Raw genomic sequence first — 18,035 nt, 5'->3', positions numbered from 1 at the left:
GTGGAAATTTGCTTATCTTCTTCTGATCCCGTTTTCAGAAGAGGTTTTTTTCTAACAGAAGTCTAGACGTGGTTCTTTCTTAAAAAAAAAAAAAAAAAAAAAAAAAAAAACCCAACCCTTTATCAAAAGAACCCTGTACACCTAATTTTTTTTTAGGAAGAAGGGTTCTTTCAAAAAAGGGGTGGGTTTTTTTTAGAAAGACCTGAGTCTAGACTGCTTTTTTTTTTTTCTTTTAAAAAACTCTTCTGAAAATGGGATCGGAAGAAGATATGCAAATTTGCACTGAATTTGCATATCTTCTTTCGAAAGCTGCGGGCAGTCTAGACACGCCCTTTAGTGAGAAGTGTAGATATAACCAAATAAGATTATATAAACAATACAATAGAGATGAGAAAAAGACTGGAGTATCATTGAGAAAATTATGTAATAACATAGGCTAGGTAGTACAGAATCTGAATGAACTCAGTTGTATAGGGCATTACTCGCAATCCCATCTTTAATATCATCTACTTCTACACTACAGCGTTATTTCGAAATATCTTAATTCGAACTGGTTAATTCGAAATAAGTTATTTTGAAATAACACGTCTATACACAAAATGCAATTTGAAATAGCTTTTTGCTAAATCAAAATAGCGTGTCCACACTGATTGGATGCTGAATCGCATTTAAGGCCAGCTGAAACCAGGCAGGGCATCAGGTCAGTAGTTGCTTTGTGTGGCTGCTGTCTGAGGCTATCTGAGGCTTGTGATTAAAGGGCACAGCTGGTTCTCAGCGTTCTCTGCTTGCTTGCCTACCTAGCAAAGCATTTTTCTCTCTGCCTGCTTGGTTGCCCTCACTCGGGACACCATAGCACTCGGCACCATGGAGCCAGAGCTGCCCTTGGGCACTCTGGTGCTTCTTTAGTATCTTTTTTCTGCAAGCCTGGCAGCAAGTGCTGGAGATTGCCTAGCACCATCTGTGGCAGCCCAACCCCCAGGTCCTCTTCCAGACCTCCCTGGGGGCCGTGGAAGAGCAGCGCCTGGTAACCAGCATGCCCTGCCGCATCTGGCTCCTGGACACCAGCAGCAACTGGTGGGACCACATTGTCCTGGAACGCTAGGGAGACCAACAGTGGACCCAGAACTTCAGGATGAAGAAGGACACCTTCCTCGAGCTCTGTGAGTGGCTTGCCCCTGCTCTGTGGCAACGGGACACGCACATGAGGCCTGCCATTCCCCCCCAGAAGCATGTGGCCATCGCCCAATGGAAGCTCTCCATGCCGGCTAGCTACCGATCTGTCGGAGGGTTGCTCCTGAGGAGTGGGGGCACGGGGCAATGGTGGGGAAGGAACACTCTCAGCCACCCTGGCACCCTAGTGACTCTCGGTTTTATGTGTCTCTCTGCAGATGGTCAAGGCCATCAATAAAGTGCTGCTCTGCAGAGTCGTCCGCCTCATGGATTTGGACACGGTCATTGAGGTGTTTGGCGCCCTGGGCTACCCCAACTGCGGGGGGGGGGGGGCAATCGACAGGATGCACATCCCCATCTGTGCCCTGGAACACCAGGTCTCCCTCTGCATTAACCGGAAGGGGTACTTCTCAGTCATCCTGCAGGCTGTGTCTGACCACCAGGGCTGCTTCCTGGACATCAGCGTGGGGTGGTCCGGCAAAGCACATGATGCGTGGGTGTACCGCAACTCCTCCATGTGCCAGGGTCTGCATTCTGGGACCTTCTTTCCTGGCCTCCACATCAGGGTCGGGGACGTGGACATGCCTGTGTGCCTGGTGGGGGATGCAGCCTAACCCCTACAGCTCTGGTTCATGAAGCCCTACACAGGACGCCTCAGCCACTCCCGGCAGACCTGTAATGCCAGGCTCAGCAGAGCCCACATTGTGGTGGAGGGGACCTTCAGCTGGCTGAAGGCCCAATTTCAATGCCTCCTCACCCGCCTTGACCTCTCCAGGAGGAATATTCTGCACGTGGCGGCGGCGTGCTGGGTGCTGCTCAATTTGTGTGAGCGGAAGGGGGAGACTTTCCTGCCAGGCTGGATGGCAGAGGCTGACCACTTGGCTGGCCTGTACTCATAGCCCCACACGGCTGCCATCCGGGAGGCCCATCAGGGGGCTGTCCACTGGAAGCTTCCACATGGAACAGGACTGAAGTCTCCCTGGCATGCTGCACTGGAGCCTTGTGCCTTTTTCCACCCTCACATCCTTCTACTTACCCCTCCCTAGCCCGCCCTCCTGATGTCAAATAAAATACACATATTTTCAAAAATATAAACTGTTTATTTAACGAAACTGGGGGGGGGGTATGAAACTGTGGGGAGACTGGGGTAAGGAGGCGGGAGAGGAAAGGAAAGAGGGTGAGAGAGGGGAGGAGGAAAACTGTGAGGAGGGGGCTGGAAGAGGGAAGCAAGGGGAAGAAGGGGGAGGGGAAGCTCAGGGCTCAGGTGTGGGGGTCTTGCCAGGCCAACTGTCTCCCAGCATGCCTGTGTGCCTGGTGGGGGCCTCAGCATCCCTGGGGGGATGGGGAGGAGGGTGTGGAGGTTGAGGTGGGGGTATGGAGGTTGAGGAGGGAGAGGTGGAAGGGAGAGAAGGAGAGGGAGCTGGGGAGTCAGCAGGAGCTGGAGCGGCATAAGGCAGCACGCTCTGTATCAGGGTCTGCAGATGGGTACAGATGGCATGACCTGGGCAAGCTGCTCCCGCCGGAGCTCCAAATCTAGTTCCACCCAATGGTCAAGGGTGCAGTGCAGGGTTCGCAGTGCCCCCAGGTGCTGCTCTCAGTACCCCTGCAGTGTTTGGCTGGTCTTCCTGTGGAGCTCTTGTGTGCAGGAGCATGTCCCGGGCAAGGTGGTGCACCCTGCACATGCAGCTGGTGCAGCTGTGGAGAAAGAAGAGAAATGATCAGCTCTCCCTAGAGACACAGTGGGTGAAGCCCAGCCCCATTCTGCAAGGTGAGGATGACCGTGCCCTGCACCGTCAGAGCTGATGTGCTTGCACAGAGGCCATGATTGGAATGTCTGGCTATCCTCAGGAGTGGGAGCTGCCCCGAGACCTCACCCATGCCCCTGTGGTGTGTATAGTGTGGCCGAAGTGTGTGGGGGGGAGATATCCCATGCCTCTGTGTAGAGGAGGCTTGTGAAGGGAGGGTGTCCTGCTGTGTCCCGCCCCAGGGTCAAGAGCAAGTCAGGTCTCTTCACACACGCATGTAGCTATCAGGCCATGGCCCCTGTGTGTCACGCACCTGGAACCACCTGCCCAGGGGCGGCACAGCACATGCTCATACATGCACAGGTTGCTGCGTGATCTGTGGTAAGCAAGGCCCACGCGCATGGTCCCTGGTCTCCCTCCTCTACCCCCCTGCCCTCCTCCCCTAGGGACAGTGACGGCACTTACATGGTGTGGCCTGCCAGGATGACCCTGGTGACTTTGCTGCTGGGATAGCTTGGGGGTCTGGCCGGCATGGAACCCTCCGTGGCACCCTCCGTGGTGGCTCCTCTTCCACGCCCTGGTCAGGGCCCTCTGCTCCCAGCTTGCTTCCCCCTGGGCTGGCAACGACTGTCCCACTCTCCAGGATGCGGTCCAGGGCCTCAAAATAGGGGCAGATGTGTGCTCCTGTTGGGGAGCTGCCCCATGTGGCCCTGGCATATCCCTGCCGCAACTCTTTAATTTTCATGCACACCTGTTCTCGGGTGCGCATGTGGCCTTTTGTGGCCAGGGTGGCTGGACCTGGCTGCCCAGCTCATATTGGGGCCACTGGGTCAGGGTCAGTGACTGCTGGCTCTGAGCTGGCAGGCCTGTAGGTGGCACATGCAGTGTGGCCAGAGTCAACCCCTTTAAGGGCTCCGGGGCTGGGAGAGAGGAGAGGAGTTTTCCTGGTTTGGCCCAGAGTGGTCACCAGGGCTCCCTGGAAAGGGATGGAGGCCCCCTATTTCGAAATAACCGTCTACATAGCGTTAGTTATTTCGCATTAGCTTTAGAATTTGGCATTATTCCTTGTAGAATGAGGTTTAACTAATTCAAATTAAGTGCCCCACTATTTCAAATTTATTTCGAAATAGCGATTTGCCTGTATAGACGCTATTGATGTGTAGACATACCCTAAGAGTATCAGTCATTTTACCTTGTACTGTTTTAAAAATATTCATCTACAGAAGTATAATCCTCATTCTTAACAATGCTTTTAAAAGTTAAACATCGCCACAGTTTTGATTGTTCTAACAATGGTATTAATTCAAGTTTTACATGAAAACTTGATGATGATGATGATATAAATAGTTACTATTGATACATTTTGGGTAAAATGCCAATGCCAAGGTTTTAGTGATGCCAATTTAGATGATGGTAAAATAGCTACTTAGCAATTTTGGGGGATATACATTTGCAGCGCTGCATTCAGCCAGTCTATTTCTTAATGTATGTACAATACTAGTAGGCTAATCCACAACTAATTTGTATAATGGTTAGTATGTATTTAACTTTTATAATTTTCTGCACAAATTAATGCAAGATCCTAATAATCAGGCCAACTATTAAAGGACTGTATCCCAAAATTAAGTATGTAATGCCTATTGGGTTCACACAATAATTACTGTCTTACTGCCGTCTGCTCTTCTCATCACAGTGACACCTGCTAACGAATATGCTGCTAACTCTGCAGCATTACAAACAGGTAGATCCTTACAAGCTGCTACAGAGCTGTGGTACTTGGTCTGTGTTCTTAATAGGAGAAGGTGATTTAGGAAATCTGCTTCAGTGATTTGCTTTTCACAGTGTGATTCTGTATATATTTCATAGTATAATTCCGGAGTACAGCACAAACATTACAAATACTTCGCCCCTTTTCTGTTGTTATATTGCATTCTTGTGTCCATATTGCCATTGAAATGTGTAGGATCTCTTTGGGTCTCTACTGGGAAAATTCTGCCCTTTGATGTGCATATGTGGTTCCTATTGATGGGGAAGACAATGTGGGCTAAGTTTTGCAGAATTTGGAGCTATACCCAGGGGCTGTGTTTGTCTGAAAAATTTGGCTATAATAAGTGCATAGGAGATACTTAACTTCTAGTATAAGTACACATTTGCAAGAGTGATCGCAGCACTTTCTGGGAACATTCTTATGAACAGAAATATGCTTGCATAAATGTTCAGAGAAAGTGAAATTAGGGAGTAGCAAAAACTTACTGAGGTGAATTAATTGTTGCTATAGTAAAATATTTATGAATGTAGGCATGGGAGGATCCTCAAGAAGTCCCAAGTCCAGCCCTCTGCACTGGGGCAGGACCAAGTAGATCTAGATCATGCCTGACAGCTGTTTGTCCAACCTACTTATAAAAACCTCCAGTGATGGGGATTTTACAACCTCTCTTGAAGCTTATCCCAGAGCTTAACTATCCTTATAATCAGAAAGATTTTCCTCATACCAAAGGTAAATCTCCCTTGAGCCTATTATTTCTCATCTTACTTTCAGTGGGCCTGAAGAACAACTGTTTTTCTTTTCTTAAGATTAAACATGACCAGTTTTTTTAATCTTTCCTGGCAGGTCAAGTTTTCTAAACCTTTATAATTTCTGTTGCTCTCCTCTGGAATCTCTCTAATATGTTCAAATCTTACGTAAAATGTGGTGCTCAGAACTGGACACTGTACTTCAGCTGATGTCTCATTAGAGCCAAGTACAGCAGTACAATTACCTACCATGTTTAACACTCCTAGTAATATACATTTATATATATATTCTAATCTTTATTGAATTTCATCTTGTTGAATTCATACCAAGTCTTCAATTTTTCAAGGTCATTTCAAGGTCATTTTGAATTTTAATCCTGTCCTTGAAATTGCTGGAACCCTTCCCAGCTTGGTGTCATCTTCAGATTCTTTATTCTGTTGTCTAAGTCATTAATGAAAATATTAACCCTTTGTAGGACCTCACTAGCTATGACCTCCCAGTTTAAAATGAACCATTGAAAACCACTTTTTCAGTATAGTCTTACAGCCAGGTGTGCCTCTCCTTGTAGGAAATTAATCTAGACAATATTTTTCTAGTTTTCTTATGTCATGTGGGATTGTGTCAAAAGCATCACTAAAATGAAGCTATATCATATGCATATCTCCACTTCCTCCACATCCCTATATAGCAGAAAGGTCTTCCGTAGCTCTTACTGCCTTGTAGAGTGCAGACTTTGGTTTAGGGTTTGAACGGGCTACTGAGCATCAGAGCTTAGCTTTGGTTAGGGTCCCATTTAATGGTGGTGTTGCAGTTATACATTGTAACTTCTAAGCAAGAATAAGTATATAAGAAAAAGTAATATCTATGTAACTATCAGTTTTATGAGCTATGCAACCTTTCAGACAAGCAGATGATTAAATAGTCCTGATGTACAAACACAAATAAATGGCTCTTATATAGCCCTTGGACATACATGGGTTTAACCATTTCTGCCAGTTTTATGAACCTGCTATTAAAACTCAGGACCATGGGTCCATTGGAGCATAAAGGGGAAAAAAGAAAAGAAAAATTGTTCCTATGGATTTCCACACATTATGACCAGTTATGGACTGGCTGATGTGAAGAAAAAACATTTTGGAATACATTAGAAAGTAGACAGTGGTCCTTTAAACTTTGTGCTGTAAGCCTTAAGGAAGTGCAGCTTACCGTTCTTGGAGCCTTCCAAGGTTGTGAGACCAACTGAATATGGGAATTATATATTCAGCCAGTTCTCAATGTAGGTACATGAATAAAGAAATTACGGGTATGATGCAAATTAAAGACAAGAAAGTTACAAATTCCCCTCTCCCGGCAGGTATAACTATGCAATGGACTTAGAAAACAAACACCACTGGAATCCAACAACAGCTGTGTTATGTAACTTAAAAATTCTATTTGGTGCTAAACAGCTCTTTCAATTTTTTTTTTGAAAAATTAATTTTTTAAAAAAGATAATACAAGCAAGTTTTGACACATAAATTATAAGAGGTTGTGAACTATCTCCCTCACTAAGTAGATAATTCCCTTCTCCTGGTAATATGTGGCTATGACACCCCAAAACCTTAAGAAATAGTGGTAAAAATTATTAGTTTGAATGTGAAAGTAAATTTCAACTCAATCCCATTCTTAACCTTGCAATTTTTGCTGTCTGCCAACAATCAAGTGTTTGATCTTTCTTACTGTAAAGTGTAGTTCATTTTATTTTGATATAGGCTTCAAATAAATACAAAGTGACTGCACAGAAATGGTCTTTGGGGACCCCACAGTCATTGCATTTCACTGATTTGTATTTTAGAATGGCTCACTGTTCAAGTAAAAAAAAAAAAAAAATCAGACTTTTCCAGCAGCGGCATTGGAACAATTTTTATAGTGGGGGTGCTGAGTGCTGCTGCACCAAACTGTAAGCCCTGTGTATAATGAAAACCACTTCAAATCACGGGGTGCTGCAGTACACACACACACCCCTGCACCTTTAGTTCCAGCATGTACATTTTCCAGTTGCTAGAAACTCAACCTGGCCTCTGACAGTCAATCTGGGTCCTTCAATCTTGTATATCAGCTTCAGTAATAATGATTCTGAAGGATAAATTAAACCACTGGTAACCCCTTTGCAGCCCATTGTTTTCAGATTATACTCTCAGTGACACCTGTAGAAACCCATTGAAGGTAAGTGAGATCAGACAGGTGTCACTGAATATAATCAGAAGACAATGAAATTGAACAGAATTGAGGGTCTTTTTGGGCTTAAAGGACCTGTTATTTTGCATCATTTACATTTTGACCTGGCTTCTACCCACTAATCTCTGTCAGCATTTCAGAACAGCTTTCAAGCAGCTGTCACTTAAAAAAAAAAAGCCAGTACAAAAGTAATTCCCCCACACCCCCATATGGGTCATATAAAGGACTAAAGTGAAAATTGCAATGACTTACAGTGCAGCGAAGATGCTTCACATCTCCAGCCCCAATGAAAGGGCTTCCACAGGCTAGAAGGAAGGAAGCGAACAAAACTGTTAGTCTCTGCTGTTCTTGATGCCTCCTGATATTTTTTCTAGTCTTTCTCTTGTAACTCACTATAAGAAACTTAGGCTGACCTAAATAAAAAGTAAAATTATTTAAAGCTCCCTCATTAGATCCAGGTATGGTAACCAGATGTTTCACTTTTATAGGGACATCTCCAATATTTAGGGCTTTGTATTTTATACATACATATTACCTCCCCACTTCTGCCCCATTTTCACACTTGCCATCTGGTCACCCTAAGGTTGATGTTGAGTGGCTCATTAAGACAATCAGCAACACCACTGAAAATAAGGTGGGTCCTGAAGAGCCTGCTATCTCATTTTCCTACTACTGCAATTGGCTGATGGCCACTCTTACTAACTGAAATTCTGTTTACAAAATTAGATGACTTTCTAGCCTTTCTCCTAGGTCTAGTACCGCTATGAATAGCTACCCTAAGTGACTGAAGATAGAACTTTAGGAGATTTCCAAATAATTTATTATTATTGAAAGACTATTCTGTGCATGCACTAATAGAAATATCCCAAATTCTCACAAGGAAAGGGCTGACACTGATTCTAGCATACATGATAAACCTTATTGAGAAGTATTTCTCATTTATTTGAACTATATTTTATATATACACATAGGCACATACTAAACTTCTTATAAAGCCCAACTTTATGAATATTCTAATTTAACTAGGCTGATTAGTATTTTTGTTCATTTTATTGTTGAATAGTTTAAGATCAAGCACATCAAATGTGAAAACTAAACCTTAAAGGCTTCATCTACACTGCAGGCTTTTTTCTCAAGACTTGTTTTGCGCAAGAACTCTTGCACAAAAGGTCTTGGTCAAGAGCGCATCCACACTGGTCAAAGTGCATTGAAAAAAACATGCGCTTTTGTGCAAGAGAGCTTCCATACTGGCGGGATGCTCTTGTGCAAAGACTTCCCCCCCAGAATTACTTTGGAAAGGGCAAAAGGGTACCAGCACCTTCCAGGGGTGGGGGCTGGAGCGCCTCTGAGACACGTGCTTAAAAGGATCTTCCTGGACAGCCACATGCTTTGGGACCTCTTGTAGGAACGGAAAGCTGTAGCAGTGCTAGTTGTGGTTGATCTCTGTCTTATTGAACACCATAGATTTGTGCCCTAGTGCCTTTTGTGAATTTTTGCCTTCTCCTTGCTGTGCCATGGAACCGGCGGTGGCCCTGTGCCTGCTCTGGCCCCACACGGCCATTTTGGAGTGCCTGCAGTTGCTGCTCCATGTTGCTGCGCTACTCCTGCAGGAGCTTGACACCGGGTCACTCTCGACTCCCACTCCCTGGATGCAGTGGCATTCCTGTGGCATCCCTACCTAACCATGGAGAGGCGTTATTGGAGACTGGACACCAGTACCAACTGGTGGGACCGGCTGGTCCTAGGGCAATGGGACGACCAGCAGTGGCTCCGGAACTTCAGAATGCGAAAACAGACATTCCTGGAACTGTGTGCCTGGCTCGCCCCGCGCTCCGGAGACGTGGCCCACCATCCCTGCCAACAAGAGGGTTACCATCACTCTGTGGAAACTGGCCACCCCAGACCACTACTGTTTGGTGGCACACCAGTTCAGGATGGGCAGGTCCACAGTCGGTGCTGTGTTGATGCAGGTAAATCCTTGGGGGCGGGGGGAAGACTGGAGGGGGGAGTGGGAGAAGCCCCATCACCCAGGGGCTCGTGCCAACCCTCCCTCACACAGGCCTGCTGGTATTGGGGGGGGCTCTGGGGCTCTGGGGCCCTAGTGTGTTTGGGGGCAGAGGGCATCAGAGGATATCACAGGGGGACAGGCACCCCCCAAGGGCTCATGAATCTACCTTGCCTCATTCGGTGCATTCCCTGTATTTCTGTGCCCCTTCTGCAGGTTGTCCATGCCATCAATTACATCCTGTTCCAGAGGGTCATCTGCCTGCGGGACGTGGATGCAACTGTGGCTGGTTACGCTGCCCTGGGGGTCCCCAACTGCGGGGGAGCTGTGGATGTGACCCACATCCCCATCCATGAGCATCGAGCAGCCCATTTCATAAACCTCAAGGGGTACTTCTCCATGGTGCTCTAGGCCCTCATGGACCACCGTGGCTGCTTCACAGACATCTATGTGGGGTGGTCAGGCAAGACACATGATGCCCGCATCCTCCGAAACTCCAGCCTGTATTGCAGAATAGAGGTGGGCACTTTCTTCCCCCAGCGGGAATTTACAGTTGAGGATGTCCACATGCCTCTCTGCATTGTGGAGAGTGCGGCCAACCCCCTCATGCCCTGGTTGATGCGTCTGTACACCGGATGCATGGACCCTGGCTGGGAACGTTTCAACCAGCACCTGAACTGGGCCCGCAACCAGATTGAGTGCGCCTTTGAACAGCTGTAGGCACACTTCCGTTGTCTGCTCAACTGTCTCGAGATGGGTGAGCAGAACATTGCTGAGGTTGTGGCAGCATATTGTGTGCTCCACAACATAGTGGAGTGGAAAGGGGTGGTCTTCCTCCAGGTGTAGATGGCAGCCAAGGACTGGGCGTTTGAGCAGCCCCGCAGAGCCACCATCTGCCAGGTGCATCACGATGGGGTGCGCATCTGGGAGGCCCTGAAGGAGATGTTCTCTCATGCTCCACCACGATGGGGTCGCTGCTGTCTCCCATCTACATCTCTCTCCCATCCCCAACCCTTCCCTCCCCCCTTCCCCTCACCTCCCAATAAACAAAACCATTTTTTTTTGTTGAAACAAGATGAAACTTTATTTTTATTTACAATAGGGAAGAAGGATGGGCAGTGGGAGGGGGCTCTGAACTGGAAGGGGGAGGACGAAGGGGCTTTGAACTGGGAGGAGGAGCTATTGTTGGGAGGGGCGGCTCCTGCCAGTGCCTCCGCAGGTGCAGAGGCCTCGGCGTCCTTCAGGCCAGGTTGGGGCAGGCAGCACGGGGATGTGGGCAGAAGGGGGTGCAGCAGGTGGGGGCATGGCAACGGCAGCAGGAGGGGCAGCTGGAGGGGAGGTTGGCAGGAGGGGGCATGGCAACGGCGGCAGGAGGGACAGCAGGAGGGGGCATGGGAATGGCAGGGAGGGCAGGAGAATGTGGCAAGTCCATGCCGTAGTGCACAGCGTGACCAATGTGCGATGTCAGGGCGGTAATCACATCGCACATCCGTCTGTGTGACGTCCCTCTCCTTCCCCCATGGGCACCCAACTCCCCCGCCCTTGTGAGTGAGAGGCACAACACTCACCAAAGGATCCATCGCCAGCCTCAGATGAAGTCCAGGAGACGTCCTGGCGACTGAGCACTGGCTCCAGGTGGAGGGTAACGGTGCTGCTGTGGTCAGCACCCTCATCCTTGGACCCAGACCCAGTAGTCAGGTCACCCTCCTCCTCCAGATCAGGTGGCTTGGCCACCGGGGTCACAGGCCAATGTCCACTACTGGCGAGGGTCCTGGGACTGCCATCTTGCCAGGATGGCGTGGAGACAATCGTAGTGGGGGCACGTGTCAGCTCCCACCTCCTCACCCTCAGTGACCTGGACATAGCTCAGGTGCAGCTCCTGGACCTTGGCCTGGACCTGTTCAAGGGTCTGAGCCGGATGTCCCTGGTCCAAGAGTGCCTGGGTCATGCAGCGGAAAATGTCTGCATTGCGGCAATGGGCATGGGGGTCGTGGAGGGCTTCCTCCTCTGCCCACAGATCCAACAGGGCCTCAACCTCAGGCTGGGACCAACAAGGGGCATGTCGCTTGGTGCCCCTCCGGGCCTGCTGGGAGCCCTGGGATAGCTGATGGGAGGAGGGTGCAGGCTCACAGGGTGCCTGTGGAGCAGACATCTCAGAGGGGCTCCTGGGTGCAGCAGGGCAGAGCTGTGTGGTGGAGCTGCTGGCTGAGCTGCTTCTGCCTCACAGCATCTGCAGGCTGCATGTGCCTTTAAAGGGGAGGTCCGGCAACCAGGAACTAAGGAGCAGTGAGTGTGGGTATGGAGCGTCCACTTGCATTTTTTCCTGAGAGTCCAGTTCTTGTGCAAAAACTCTTGGCTGCCTGTCTACACTGGCCTCTTGCGCAAGAACACGTGTGCGAGAAGTCTTCTTCCTGATAAGGAGAATGAGCGCTCTTGTGCAAGAAGCCCTATTTTCTGATGCTGTACTGTAAATTTACTTGCGCAAGAATGCGCGTGCAGTGTAGACGCTGGGCAAGTTTTTGCGCAAGATTGGCCATTCTTGCGAAAGAAGCCAGCAATGTAGATACAGCCAAATGGTTTGAGATTTAGTAAATTAATTATGGAAATTTAAATTCAACATACAATTGGTTTCTTAACTGTATCATTTGTTCTTGAATAATTTTTGCAGGCTTTGGTAAAAGGATGTAATTTTCATAATATCCAAAGCACCAAAATGTTCACAATTTCAATGATTAAAATGTACCATTCAGAGGACTGGAAGGCAATAGGGATAGATATTGGAGTAGACAGCCTGTCACCTCTGTGATACCAGGCCTATCCATCTATTGAGATATGCAGATGGTCTTTACCTTCAGAATATTGTAGTCTGACTTTAATTCAAACACAAATCAAATGGTTCTGGCTAATCTGATCAAAGCTGTACAAAAGTCGCCATTAAAAAATAATATTGAATATTTGCACACAGTTTTCATCCAGTGGGATTTGAGTTAACAGTGCTATTTCACATTCTAATATGGGGAAATAACAGTGGTTTCAGATATCATTGCATGGAAAGTCATGGTAAACATTGACTTGTTAATGGAAATAGCTAAAGAAAAAAATATGAACTGGTGATCTAAATCCAGGTATCCACATCAAACACCACAATCTCAGACGGCACTAATTGGCAGTCTCCACAAAGGGGTCAAGGACAGAATGAAATATGTGCTCGTCACTAGAGGTGCTATGAGTAGGTCAGGGTTGAGACGTGTTGACAAGGTAGCACATGGAAAATTACACTGCCTGTGATGCCCCTGTAATTTGAATAAATGAGTTCAGTCCTATGTGATGCCAATTCATCACCATTTGCAAGGTTTACATTCTTTTTAGAAGATATAAACTCATTTGTATAGCTTACAGCCCAAACCTGCAGTGTAGGTATCATACAAATTCTTTAGATTGCAAAACCAGTTTCACATAGAGTGTTTTTCATTTATCTTCATTTTGATATATTTTTGTAAACTATTATCTTCTTTAGAAAACAATTTTATTTCATAATTACAGGTACAGTATTGTCTTGATTTAAAACTGCTGTCCACACTCCAGTCAGTGATTTCACCACAGTTATAGTTACTAAAATAACTTGTGATACACAGATTTCACCACTCCACTTATGATAGAATTGATTCTAACCAAACCTCAAGTATTTTAATATCAGACTTCAAAGTATTGTTCCAACACCACATATTTATAAAACACATCTTACTTGCAATCTCAACATTTTTTGTTAAACATGTTTACTTCAATTTCTTTCCTAAAAGTCATGTTTTAGCTACGCAATGAAAAGGAGGAGTCTACATGTTACCGAGTCTGTTTTCTGATGGAAAAGATGGCCTTGATTCTACTAATATAGTGTCTACTATCTGAAAATTTACCTTCTTTCAGTTTAGTCATGAGTTTTCCCTCCCAATATGTTTTTTTCATCTCCAAATTTATATTTGATGCCTCGTCTGTAATGTGGAGAGGGTGGAGGAAAGACACACACAACACATGTTCAGCTCCCCCATAAACAATGCTAGGTAAAAAATTCCAAACTTACATACATGGAATGCGCAAACTTACAGTAGGATCCATATAGAACTCTGTTAGGGAACATCTACATAGCAGGGCAAAAGTTGAATTAAGCTACCCAACTTGAGCTATGTCAATTGCATAGCTTGTCGAAATAGCTTAATTCAGCTTTTGGTACTGTCTACACATCAGGAAGAATGCTCTTCCTTCGACTTCCCTTAGTCCTGGTAAAATGAGGGTAACGGGAGTCAGAGTAATAAGTCTTCCAGCTCGCTATTATTTCAAAATAATGGTTTGCAGTGTAGACACTCTGACGTTATTCCAAAATAACGCTGCTGTATAACCGTAGACAGTAGTGGAATTGTGAGTTTTAGGATTATTGGCTCATGGAGGAGAGTATGGGCCAGTGGATAGATAGGTGGTTATAACTAGTGTATCAAAAGAGAAATATTGGAAGGGTGGCTTTATGGCTAAGACAATGGTCTAGAATATACAAGACCTAGGTTTGATATTTGATTTATCCACAGCTATCCTGTGTGACCTCAGTCAAACCACTTACTTAACATCTGTTTCCTAGCTCTCTAAAATGGGGATATAAGTAGGACAGGTCAGAAATTGTTTTTTTGGACAAAATATATGCATGAGAAAAAGTCAATTCTTCATAACCAAAATTATTCACAGGAATAGATCCAAGACATTTTTATTAATTTCTTGTTTTGAAGCATGTTTGGAAAAAATGATTTGAAACCTTTGGTCTGACCCAGCATGGCCATGCTTATGCTCTAATGATCCCATTTCATTAGATGACTAATGATCCCATTTCAGTGCAAAATACTGTGCTTTGAAATTTAAGCAAATGTTATTAAAAAGGTTATTAAAATTAAAAAGGTTAAAAATCAAACTCAAATATTTCAGAGTGATTGAAATGAACCAACTTGACTGAGCCAAACTTTTAAAATTAACTTTAAGAACTTTCCTGATATGAGACAATACCCAGTTAAATATATGGCTTACAGGGTATTGAAATAACAACATCCATGGATGATTCTGAAGTGCTCAGACACTTTTGTTTATGAGAGACACAGAAAAAACCATCTAAAACAGAACTGGTTTGGCACATTAATTTTGAAAGTTAGCAATCTAACCATTTGAGGTTTGTGTCTGCCATGTTGGAGACCTAGGTCCTATTTCTATCTTTGCCAGGGTGATTTTGTAATAAGGGCTTTAAAGCACAGAGAAATATCAAAACTAGTCCATGGAAGTGTCAAGATTTAAACACATTGTTTCTTCACTCCCAACTTAGTATCCAGTCTAAAGCAAAATTCACTATTTGGATGATAGAAGATGAGGACTAGGAGTATGCATGGTGAAGGGTAAAGTTTTCAAAAGATTAAATGAATTTTTGCACTTTGAAAGTTAATGATGTTAGTCTGCAAAGAATATAAGGCATTTTGGACAAATGTACTAAGACTCTTCAGAGAATCAAGGAACAAGTGTTGAAAAAGTTCCACTGCATATATACAGATGGCTATTTTCCAAGAATTATGAACTGGCCAAATCTGAATGGATGTTCACAAGGAAAGTATAAACTAAGGTTACCTCCATGCCAAATTTTAAATTACTGCTCCAAACCCTGAAGCTGTTGCAGCCATTCAAATAATCAGTCAAAAAAGAGTTAATATTGGCAGAACTACCCCACCTAATTCTTGGAAATGGCTGAACTGTTACTGATGATTTTTATTCTTTTAATTTAAGCCGGAGGCAGAACCCACACATACTACATTCCAACTTAAAGCATTAAATTAATGAAGTCATAGTCTGCTGCAATTACAATATATAAGCCTTATATTATGAAGTGGAGATAGCCATAACCATCTACCTGTAATGATGCCAGGATATGATACAACTACCTCTCTTTTAGCTTGCAAACAAATTTTATTTCTATATCAAGGAACTGGTGTGAACTCCTAGCCCCTTTAAACCAATGGCAAAACTACCATTGACTTCAGTGGAGCTTGGATTAAACTTTTGGTAATTTATGAAGGTTTGTTTGTGATTTGTCTTGTTTTTTGTGATTATTGTGCTTTTGTCCTCTGCAAAATGTATTTTGTGGAGTAAGATAAAGGCAAGAAGCATCTTTCATCTGTTAAGGTTTGAACTTCACCCCGTAATAACAAGAACTTGATCAAGCATGAACACTTCACATCTATCTATAGATTTGCACTACACAAGCTTAGAAATGTCATTGGCACACTTCACAGTATAATCAATAAGTTCTTTTTAACCTTTGAGTGAGAAGGTTGGGATACAGCATAGGACTGATAAAGACTCTCCTGCTGTTTTAAGGATGCAAAATCTATGTATAAGCAAACTCTGCAGCATTTATTTAATGGGTCACATGAACTTGACATTACAGAGTTTCAGTAACTTTACAGGCTCAAGTTAGCACCTGCCAGTTGGTGGGTTTGGTTTTACCCAAATGTTCAAGGGAAATACCATAGGCAGTCCCTTCCTTCAGGCCTCCAGGAGGCTGAAGGTAGCTATGGCTTGAACCCTTCAGAGTTCACCTTCCTTTGCCATCTGAGCCCTCCTTGAGGTTTTTAAAGGGTATATGGTAACTACTCTCACTGTTTTCACTAGAGATAATATTCAGGGATAACCCTCTGTTCTCTTCCAATCCTGAAAAAAAAAATCTTCAAGGGAACCTACAGAATATCTAAAGATTCTCTAGCTACCAAGCACTAGGAAACGGAAATAAAATAATTAGGTTTGACAGAATTTGATTTTTTAAAATAATGTTGACAGATAATATCAATGTTTATTTTCAAGCATTTTTTATTATTGATTTAAATGTTCTCAGTTGTGGGAAATTATGGGGTGCATCAGATAATAAATATTTGATGACCACAGACATTGAAATTCATAGAGCTAAAGCTTCATAACTGCTAAAACTCAAATTATCAGCATTATCCATCAACATATACAAAGTTTAATCCCCAGATTAAACTCTGATAAGTTCTCAAGCAACATTTTGCCTATTTGTAAATTTTGATGATTATTCAGGAAATACTTCCTTTGCATTGGTTTGTGCATATACAGTGAAATCGATGTTTACCAATAATAATCTAATCTTTCCATGCCTGACTATAATCACCACAATTTACTTGCTATAGAATTTGAGGGCAGCCGAACTGTTTAGCAGGTATATTTTTTCTACTGCTGCCAAATTAGAGGACAATCATCTCCTGATCCCTGCTTTACCTTGCCCCCTCCTTGAGACTCAAAATATTCTGCCATGCAAAAGAATATGCGCAAGTCACCATGCTGAAACTTTTCCAATACAGAATTGTGCTCTGCAATACTTTTATTGTTTATAGCAGCACTGCAATGTCCAGAAAACCCATTATGGACCCAGGTCCCATTGTGTTAAAGAAAATACAAACACATGCAAATACATGTTCTGGCCTGAGAAATTTTCAAACATTTTCCACTGTTTTAAATGTCAAAACTACAGTGATTCCACCGCTCACTGTCTGGAATTGTTTCCTCTCATATGAAAAAATGATGTCTTTGTTTACCTGAAGGGACTTTCCTTCTTGATACTCTGTTCCAAACTCCCATCCTTGCTTTGGAGCGGAGAATCCTCCTATAGTTTTTGGCAAAGTAAGAATTTACTCAGAAAACACCCCAGCACCTGTTTCCATAATGAACAATCAGCTTTTTCAGCAACAGTCACCTGCATCAAACATATTAGACCCTTCCCTCACCTTCTTCCCTTTGGGCTCTGCCAAATTCTTATATGAAGTGCAGGTTGCTCAGGCTGTTCCCTGGGCCCATGTCCTAACCTGGAGGTTAGAGTCATGGTCTGGTGTGTTCCTGCAGCTGCAGTTACCACATACTTTCTCTAGTAGCCCACACAGTTCCTTTCAATTGTTGGAGAGCTAGCTGAAGGGAGAAAGGTGGGATTTCCTGCCAGCTCTCTAGCCAGCCAGAACTCTTTGAAGGTGGAGAAGCCATTTCCTCCTGTTTGGCCATCTTCCTCACAGAGGAGAGCCCAGGATCAAATCTCAGGGTCATAAGATGGCTGTTGGGGCTTCATGCTGAGTTTCATCCTATTGCTCCTCATAATGTTTCCTTGTATCACTCTCATTAACTCTCCATCATCTTTGGATTTTTCTCCCCTGCCTGAAAAAAATCTTGCTTCATTATAGTTGGAAGCATTCAAATGAGCATCTGAAATTTTGGTTGTTTCAAATCCAGAATCATTCTTCCTTAATGGAACTATGAAAATGGGTAAATGGAGAAGAGCATAATTAAAACTGTGCATCATATA

At 44.5% G+C, this 18,035-nt stretch overlaps 1 long non-coding RNA gene across 1 annotated transcript; it reads right to left on the bottom strand.

The window, feature by feature from the left end:
* Positions 1 to 2,330: 2,330 nt before the first annotated feature.
* LOC142827607 (uncharacterized) lies at positions 2,331 to 17,350 on the bottom strand. The gene is made up of 4 exons (XR_012902298.1): positions 17,281 to 17,350; positions 7,900 to 7,952; positions 3,381 to 3,573; positions 2,331 to 2,865 (listed from the first exon to the last, which is right to left on the bottom strand). It is a non-coding gene; the product is annotated as an uncharacterized LOC142827607 (long non-coding RNA).
* Between the last annotated feature and the right edge of the window lie 685 nt (positions 17,351 to 18,035).

This window comes from Pelodiscus sinensis, chromosome 3 (assembly GCF_049634645.1).
Source record: "Pelodiscus sinensis isolate JC-2024 chromosome 3, ASM4963464v1, whole genome shotgun sequence".
In the NCBI taxonomy this organism is placed as follows: Eukaryota; Metazoa; Chordata; order Testudines; family Trionychidae; genus Pelodiscus; species Pelodiscus sinensis.
This window is presented reverse-complemented; position numbering and strand designations above follow the sequence as displayed.